The sequence below is a fragment of the Heptranchias perlo genome, unplaced genomic scaffold, assembly GCF_035084215.1.
Source record: "Heptranchias perlo isolate sHepPer1 unplaced genomic scaffold, sHepPer1.hap1 HAP1_SCAFFOLD_201, whole genome shotgun sequence".
NCBI lineage: Eukaryota > Metazoa > Chordata > Chondrichthyes > Hexanchiformes > Hexanchidae > Heptranchias > Heptranchias perlo.
The window spans coordinates 200,589-209,353 of record NW_027139217.1 but is presented as its reverse complement, the minus strand read 5'-3'; the positions used below and the strand labels follow the sequence as shown (position 1 = coordinate 209,353).

Here is an 8,765-nt window from a genome sequence, read left to right as displayed (position 1 = left end):
ACACAAGGCTTGGTAGTTGTGGGTCAGGCTGGATGGACCAGAGTGTCTTTTCCTGGCCGTCATTTCTCGTATCTTTGTATGTTTTAAGAGTCACGTTATTTCAACACCTCAAATGTGAGAAGTTTAACATCTGGAAATAAATGTGGAGGAAAACTCAGTAAGTGTGTGTTTTGTGATTAGTGACGGGTGATAGTGAGGAACAGAAAGGGGAAGAGATGAGTTCTCCGATGGGGGATTGCAGACTGGGGATTGTCCCTGGGCTCAGCTACTGACTGGGTGAACTCTCTGAGTCACACACCAGGCAGGGCCCAGAGTCAATCCCCAGTGTCGGAGTTTCCCATTAACCCTGTGAGGCTCGGCTTAAACAAGTTACTGAGCAGAGTGATCAACTTAGATAAACTTAGAGATACAATTAGATAAAATTAGTCAGACGCAAAGAGTACTTCCCTTTTTGTTCACTTTATTAAAACAAAAATAAATACTCAATACACAATCCCAATTTCGATTACAGAGTTTAACAAAACTCAGTCACTAAATTTACAATATCTTTCAGTGGCCAAATCCACGGAACCTTTGTTCGGACTGCACTGCACCCAGAATCAAGGAGTGATCAGCTCCCTCCATCTCTGGAGGTTCCCCCACACACGTCTGAGCTCTTCTTCCTCGTAGGCGGTTTCTGTCCCACATTAAGTTTCCACAGGATCGCTCGAAGACAAGGTCACTGTTAAATTTACAAAGAATGTCTCTCGCTCAACACAGTGGAGCACAACATGGTCAAATATCCCATGATGCACCAGCACGCTGACCGTCAACATTTCCCTTCAGTCCTTTTATTCATCAATCTCGACACTCCCTCCTCGAGTGGATCAGATTGATCCAGATCCACTTTTAATGAGTGATCTGATCATCGCTGATTGTCGAGTGCTCGTACAGTCTGAACGAACGGATACTCACACTTGTGCAGTATCTAACAGGACATTAGACAAAGGATGATCATTGGTGGAAGCCATATCACCGTTCCATTTCCACTTGTTGTCGAGCAGGGACTATTTGTCTCTGTCTGTGTCAGGTCGATTTAAAAATCCCGAGTGTAACAATCACCAGTCCAATCTGAATTATCAAAAACAACATCGATGTGATCCTGACCCACGGATATTGTCCAATGTTATAAACAATCTCCACCACTCATGATCTCCAAACATTTGGGGGGTGTATCAGTTGTGGAGAGTCCCAGTGGGCAGAAGTGGTCTGACTTAGGACGTTGTGTATCCGTAGACCCAGATGGAGATATTGAGAAGTGTTGATAGTTTCATGTTGAACAGCCACCCCAGGAGACTTGGTCTTTAACAGTCTACACATCAGGAGAAAGAGAAAACACGGGCAGTAATGGCTGTTCTTTGTTAATCCCTGATCCTCCCTCTCTTTCCCTTCGGAACCTCATAAGGGTTGTCCCCAGGATCGCTTCCCCTTTAATGACATCCTGGGCAGGGAGAGATAGTCGTCTCCCTCTCAATTGCTGTCGGCCCCTTCTCTCTGGTGAGGACGATGGAGCTCGGGGGAAGGGCTCATCGTCCCAACACCGGGGTCGTTCCCCCCGTGGGATATTGTCCAATGGGATTTCATTTATTGAACCTGCTGGGGGCGGATTCTGGTTGGGAAATGCTTTTCGCTGGTTAACATGGAACCACTTTTCCTTTTGCCCATCATCACCTTGTACAGCGATGGGCTGGCCTTGTCCACTATGGGTCTGGGCCTTGATAGGTCGCAGAGAATGGGCCGGTCTGGTCATAAGTCTTGACCAGAACCTGTTGGCCGATCTGTCCCATTCCATAGGCCGCACTTTTCCATCAACGTACATTTTAACCCCCAGCGTGCTGCATCTCCTCCCCGGTGAAATGACTTCCTTGGTCTGAATCAATGGATCACCGGACTGTCAGATCACCGGACTGTCAGATCACCAGACCGCCAGATCACCAGACCACCAGATCACCAGACTGCCAGATCACCAGACTGCCAGATCACCAGACCGCCAGATCACCAGACCGCCAGATCACCAGACCGGCAGATCACCAGACCGCCAGATCACCAGACTGCCAGATCACCAGACCGCCAGATCACCAGACCGCCAGATCACCAGACCGCCAGATCACCGGACTGCCAGATCAACAGACTGCCAGATCACCAGACTGCCAGATCAACAGAACACCAGATCACCAGACCGGCAGATCACCAGACTGCCAGATCACCAGACTGCCAGATCACCAGACTGTCAGATCACCAGACTGCCAGATCACCAGACTGCCCCTTTAATGGGGTGAGAGTTGTGACTGGACCAGAATGTCACACTGTAGGTGCCTGGTGTGCCTGATAAAGGAAGTGATTCCTTAAGCCCTCCAGTCCGACCCATGCTCCGACCCGGAATAATAAACCAGCCTTAACTGTTAATCCCTTTCTCCCTTCACCCGGGCTCGGAGGGGAGATTCCCTCCTCCAGTGAATTAATCACTTGCTGGATTTGGATCTCCTCAGCCTGCGTCTCCTTCAAATCCCCCAGAGTCAGAGGATCTTTCAGGAAGGTCACAATCTCTGCTGGGGAAGCTCTCGTTCGAGGGTCCCACTGAATTCCATTCTCTCCCCCTTCTTTGACCAACTGCTCTGCCCTCTCATTTCCTTCCCACCCACTCTCGTTCCTGGTGTGAGCTTTAACTTTCTGTGATGTAATTTGCCCTGCGTACGATTTAATGTGTGAGGAAACGGACTGAAGTAGTGGGGGGGGCCGATGGGAAAAGCTTCCCATCCGCTGATGGAAAACCTCTCTTTTCCCAGATGGGTGAGGATTCCGTCCGGGAATCTGAATCGATGGCGGCTGGGAGCTGAACCTGGCTCATCTGGGTCATCATCTCGATAATCACTGCTGATTCAGCTGTTTGAGCCCAGAGGGGGGATGGTCACAGTCGGGAGATCTCCTTTCCCTGTTGTGGAAATATATCCCACAGCCAGTTAGGTGTAACCCCTCTCTTTGCTCGTCAGGAGCCGCCAACAAACACTGGAGTAGAGTTGGGAATTTTCTGGGCCTTGAATCGGTCCATTCCCCAGATCGGTGGTTACCTTATAACGGTGGGGCCGACCCTGATACAGCAGCTTTCCGGGTCAGTTCGGGTCAGTCTCTGGTGTGTTTGTCCACGGTATCTCTACCCTGGAGGAGGAAGGTCCACCTCACTGGTCAGTTATTGAGACTGACCCATCTTTCAATCTCCCATCGAACAATAACTCGGTCGGGGAGTGAGATGTGAACAAATGCAGGGGAGCTCGGCCAATGATGTCAGTGAAAAGCTGCACCGGTCCAGAATGTGGCCGAGACGTGCCCTTCACCTGCTGAATAATTAACCTGGACCGGCCTTAGGACCCAGGAGACACACGCTACAGGACACAACTTCCCCGGTGTCTCCTGCAGCAATCCAGCTGGCAGAGCAAACTCGGAAACTGCCACTTGGAGTGAGGAAGGGCCTTCTGGGGTGGCTGTTGTAAGACGGGAGCTGTGTGAAGAGCAGCTTTTAGTTTCCCCACTGCCTCTGTGCAGGCAGGCGTCCAGTCCCAGGGCGCATCCGTCTTTAGCAAGGCAAATAAGGGAGTGCTGAGAGTCACAGAGTCTGCTGTCCAGTCCCTCCAATACCCACCCGAACCCAGGAAAGATGGGACCACCTTTACTGAGGGAGCCTGGGGAACTCCGGCAGTGTTTGTCCTTTCCCTCGGGCTCTGCTTTTCCCATCCTCCCCCCACCCCGCCCGGGGTCACTGTGACCCTCCCCTCCCCCGGGTCACTGTGACCGGACCCTCCCCTCCCCCGGGTCACTGTGACCGGACCCTCCCCTCCCCCGGGTCACTGTGACCGGACCCTCCCCTCCCCCGGGTCACTGTGACCGGACCCTCCCCTCCCCCGGGTCACTGTGACCGGACCCTCCCCTCCCCCAGGTCACTGTGACCCTCCCTTCCCCCGGGTCACTGTGACCGGACCCTCCCCTCCCCCGGGTCACTGTGACCGGACCCTCCCCTCCCCCGGGTCACTGTGACCCTCCCTTCCCCCGGGTCACTGTGACCGGACCCTCCCCTCCCCCGGGTCATTGTGACCCTCCCCTCCCCCGGTCACTGTGACCGGACCCTCCCCTCCCCCGGGTCACTGTGACCCTCCCCTCCCCCGGGTCATTGTGACCCTCCCCTCCCCCGGTCACTGTGACCGGACCCTCCCCTCCCCCGGGTCACTGTGACCCTCCCCTCCCCCGGTCACTGTGACCGGACCCTCCCCTCCCCCGGTCACTGTGACCGGACCCTCCCCTCCCCCGGGTCACTGAGACCCTCCCCTCCCCCGGGTCACTGTGACCACCCCCCCCCCTACCCGGGTCACTGTGACCCTCCCCCCGCGGGTCACTGTGACCGGACCCTCCCCCCCCCGGGTCACTGTGACCCCCTCCCCCCCGGGTCACTGTGACCGGACCCTCCCCCCCCCGGGTCACTGTGACCGGACCCTCCCCCCGGGTCACTGTGACCCCCCTCCCCCCGGGTCACTGTGACCCCCCCTCCCCCGGGTCACTGTGACCCCCCCCTCCCCCGGGTCACTGTGACCCCCTCCCCCCCGGGTCACTGTGACCGGACCCTCCCCCCCCCGGGTCACTGTGACCCCCCCTCCCCCCGGGTCACTGTGACCCTCCCCCCGGGTCACTGTGACCCCCCTCCCCCCGGGTGACTGTGCCCGGACCCCGTCTCTTTGTCTCCTCTCCTGTCTCCCTCCATCAGTGATCCTGGTGCCGGGGACACTCGGAATCGCCCCATGGAATGTGTTATCGAGCTCTCTCCCAAACTCTGCCAAGTCAGGGTCCAATCCTGCCCGGCCTCTTTCCTCACCAGCCTGATCTCCCTTCCAGTCCTGCCCACAGTCCCGAGCAAGGTGTCCCGTCTCCCTACAGTTGGAACATTTCATCCCACTGCTCCCTCTCACCCTGACACTTGTATTTATGGGTTTTTCTGTTGGTTTCCCGCTCCCTTTCTTATCCTGACCCTGTTTCTGAGTCCCTGGTCCCTCATTTTTCCGAGCTGTGACCAGACTTACCCTGGGCTCACCACCCACTTTCCGGTTTTCCCAGGTTCGGGTCATTCTCTGAAGGACCCACGCCTCACTCTGGTTCGCCTCCTCTGGGATCGAATCCCACAAGGGCAGACGGCAAATAGGGTCGGGCCTGACCGTTCAGGCTTCTAAACCAGTGGCTCACTGTGGGACGCTGCCCGAAGACCCACCGTTCAATCCTGGACCGTACACCCGATCATAGAGTCGTTATAATCGATTGGCAAACACCTCGCGATATTCACTGGGCCCCTGATGGTATTTTTAGACCCTCAGTGGGCCCCTGATGGTATTTTTAGACCCTCAGTGGGCCCCTGATGGTATTTTTAGACTCTCAGTGGGCCCCTGATGGTATTTTTAGACCCTCAGTGGGCCCCTGATGGTATTTTTAGACCCTCAGTGGGCCCCTGATGGTATTTTTAGACCCTCGGTGGGCCCCTGATGGTATTTTTAGACCCTCAGTGGGCCCCTGATGGTATTTTTAGACCCTCAGTGGGCCCCTGATGGTATTTTTAGACCCTCGGTGGGCCCCTGATGGTATTTTTAGACCCTCGGTGGGCCCCTGATGGTATTTTTAGACCCTCAGTGGTCTTCACCAGGCGGCACTATCGTTCACACTATCCCCCCTTTTACTCTCAACACCGCCGGGAACTTTAGTGTCTCTCGCTGACAGTGAGTGCGACTCACTTCATCTCCCTCCCCAACCTGTTTAACCAACTCAAACTGGCTTCTCACTGTTGCTCAGAAATCACCATGTTCTCTTCGCAATTTCAAACACAAGAGTTCCTGATTATTATTCAGAGCTTTAAATCTCTCAAGTTCTCTGTCCTCACTGAGAACCTTTGTCTGGAAATACTCAACGTGGTTTTCGAGAGACTGGACTCGTCTCTCCACCATCTCTTTATTCTTCCCCTCTTTGTCCAAAGCCTTTTCCTTGTCTCTCTGCTCCTGTTTAAAAATCTCTTCCTTCATTCCCAGTTCTTTTTCAAAACCCTCTGGGCGCTAAATTGGCCCGTGTATCGCCCGTTGTTTCGGTGCTCCACCTCCCTCCAGTCCGAAAAACAACCTTCTTCTCCTGCCGCTCCGTCCTTGTTTTGGACTGAATGCCCATCGCTAAGAACCATACGGCTTTCTCTTGTTTCTCTTTAAGTTCCTTGTCCTGAATTAATTGATGAAATCTCCCCTGACACGCCCTCATCGTGTCTGCCTGGCTTTCCATGCCCTGAAACTCTTCCTCCCACTTCGGAAGTTTCTCAGCTATATGGGCAGATATTTGTCCTTCCATATCGGCCATAACAGCACTGAGCTCAGACAGAGCTCACTGTCTGCGGTAGTTTACACTCCTTTTAAACTCAGGATCCACGTCACGCACTGAAACCTGAAGCATTTTCTCATTAACCCTGTGAGGCTCGGCTTAAACAAGGTACAGAGTGGAGAGAGAAACTTCGATAAACTTCGATAAAATTAGACAAACTTAGTCACAGACACAAAGAGTCCTTCCCTTTTTGTTCCTTTTATTACAACAAAAATAAATACTCAATACACAATCCCAATTTCGATTACAGATGTTAACAATACTCAGTAACTAAATTTACTCCATCATTCAGTCGCCAAATACACACAACCTTTGTTCGGACTGCACTGCACCCAGAATCAAGGAGTGATCAGCTCCCTTCATCCTCCCACCTTCCACCCTCCGTAAACTTCAACTCATCCAAAACTCTGCTCCCGTATCCTAACTCTCACCAAGTCCCGTTCTCCCATCACCCCCTGTGCTCACTGACCTACACTGGCTCCCGGTCCAGGAACGCCTCGATTTTAAAATTCTCATCCTTGTTTTCAAATCCCTCCATGGCCCTCGCCCCCTCCCTATCTCTGTAACCTCCTCCAGCCCTACAACCCTCCGAGATCTCTGCGTTCCTCCAATTCTGGCCTCTTGTCCACCCCCACTCCCTTCACCCCACCATTGGTGGCCGTTCCAGGTGCCACGGGACAGGCCCCCTACAGACACAAGTAAAGATTGCAGCAATGTGAGTGAACACGGCCAGCCCAGCCCAGGACACAATCCTTCCCATCAAACCTCTCCAGGAGCACCAGATCTCAGAGAAGACCGAGTGTTCCAGCATAGTGTCACAAGGTACACTGCACAATGGGTCAGTCTAAGGCCCAGGGTCCTAGGTGAGGTATAATCCCCATCCTCAAATCCTCAGCACAACCAGCTCCCCCTCTCAAGGTGACAGATTCCATCCTCCAGTATATTAAACAGCTGCAGGGTCTCACTGAGCAGCTGACGGGACCCAGAAGTTTGTTGCTCACCAGTCCTGGTTTCGAAACCTCCAGTTCTCCCTGTTTAAATTAATTCATTCCACTGCTGCCAGGAATATTAACCTCCACAACCCAGCCAGACGTCTGGAATTCCCTCCTCACTCCCCCAACATATTCACTTAAAGCCTCGGCCTGACGATGGCCCAGAACGATTGGACCTTCAGTTTGTTAGCTGAAGGGAAGTGGATGCTGCAGCAGCTCAGGCACCTTTAATAGAACAAGAGGTCACCAGGTGATTCCAGGGGTCAGAGAGAAGCTTTACTCTCTCCCTGACCTCACCTGGGCCTGATTCACACTGATGATGGGTTCAAAAAAACTCTTCCTTACCACAAAAAAAGCTCGTATTGCCAGATCTGCGATGTATTAAACCCCAGTTGATCAATGGTGGACCGTGACTGTCAAAGGAATTCCACTTCACCCCTGGGGGTTGTGTCTTTTACAGACTGTGTTCTGGAATCAGGGTTTCACTCAGTGAGAAATCTCGACAAACATTCAGTGAAAAAGCAGCGTTCCAGTGAGGAGACTCAGTCCAGTCAGATATAAGCAGCTCCCTCCCGACCCCCTGAGCCCACAGTTACTGCTCTTCACAACCTGGTTTGCTGCTCGTTCAGCTGCTGTTAAACTCAAGTGATTGACTTCGTACCTCAGGCTCGGGCTGATGAGTTTGAGGACGATTCTCCTCTTTCAGCAGCTGTGAAAAGAAAAGATTTCTGTCAAACAGACATTATAGAACACAGAGAATGTTCTGTACAGAGAGAGAGAGCGAGAGAGAGAGGGGGGAGGGAGAGAGAGAGAGATAAAGAGAGATAAAGAGAGAGAGACAGTGTGAGAGACAAAGAAAGACAGAGAGAGGGAGGGGGAGAGAGAGAGAGAGAGACAGAGAGAGAAGGAGAGAGAGAAAGAGAGAGGCAGAGAGAGAGAGAGAGACTCACACAGACAGAGAGAGGAAGAGAAAGAGAGGCACAGAGAGAGACAGAGAGAGGTGCACGCAGAGAGAGAGAGAGAGGCAGACGCAGAGAGAGAGAGAGGCGCACGGAGAGAGAGAGAGGCAGACGCAGAGAGAGAGAGAGGCGCACGGAGAGAGAGAGAGGCAGACGCAGAGAGAGAGAGAGGCGCACGCAGAGAGAAAGAGAGGCGCACGCAGAGAGAAAGAGAGGCGCACGCAGAGAGAGAGAGAGGCGCATGCAGAGAGAGAGAGAGAGAGGCGCACGCAGAGAGAGAGGCGCACGCAGAGAGAGAGAGAGAGGCGCACGCAGAGAGAGGCGCACGCAGAGAGAGAGAGCGAGGCGCACGCAGAGAGAGAGAGAGAGGCGCACGCAGAGAGAG

At 53.5% G+C, this 8,765-nt stretch overlaps 1 long non-coding RNA gene across 1 annotated transcript; it reads right to left on the bottom strand.

Annotated features, from left to right (window-relative positions):
• Nucleotides 1-440: 440 nt before the first annotated feature.
• Nucleotides 441-8,075, bottom strand: LOC137310051 (uncharacterized). Its single transcript, XR_010960044.1, has 2 exons — nt 7,767-8,075; nt 441-1,351 (listed from the first exon to the last, which is right to left on the bottom strand). It is a non-coding gene; the product is annotated as an uncharacterized lncRNA (long non-coding RNA).
• Between the last annotated feature and the right edge of the window lie 690 nt (nt 8,076-8,765).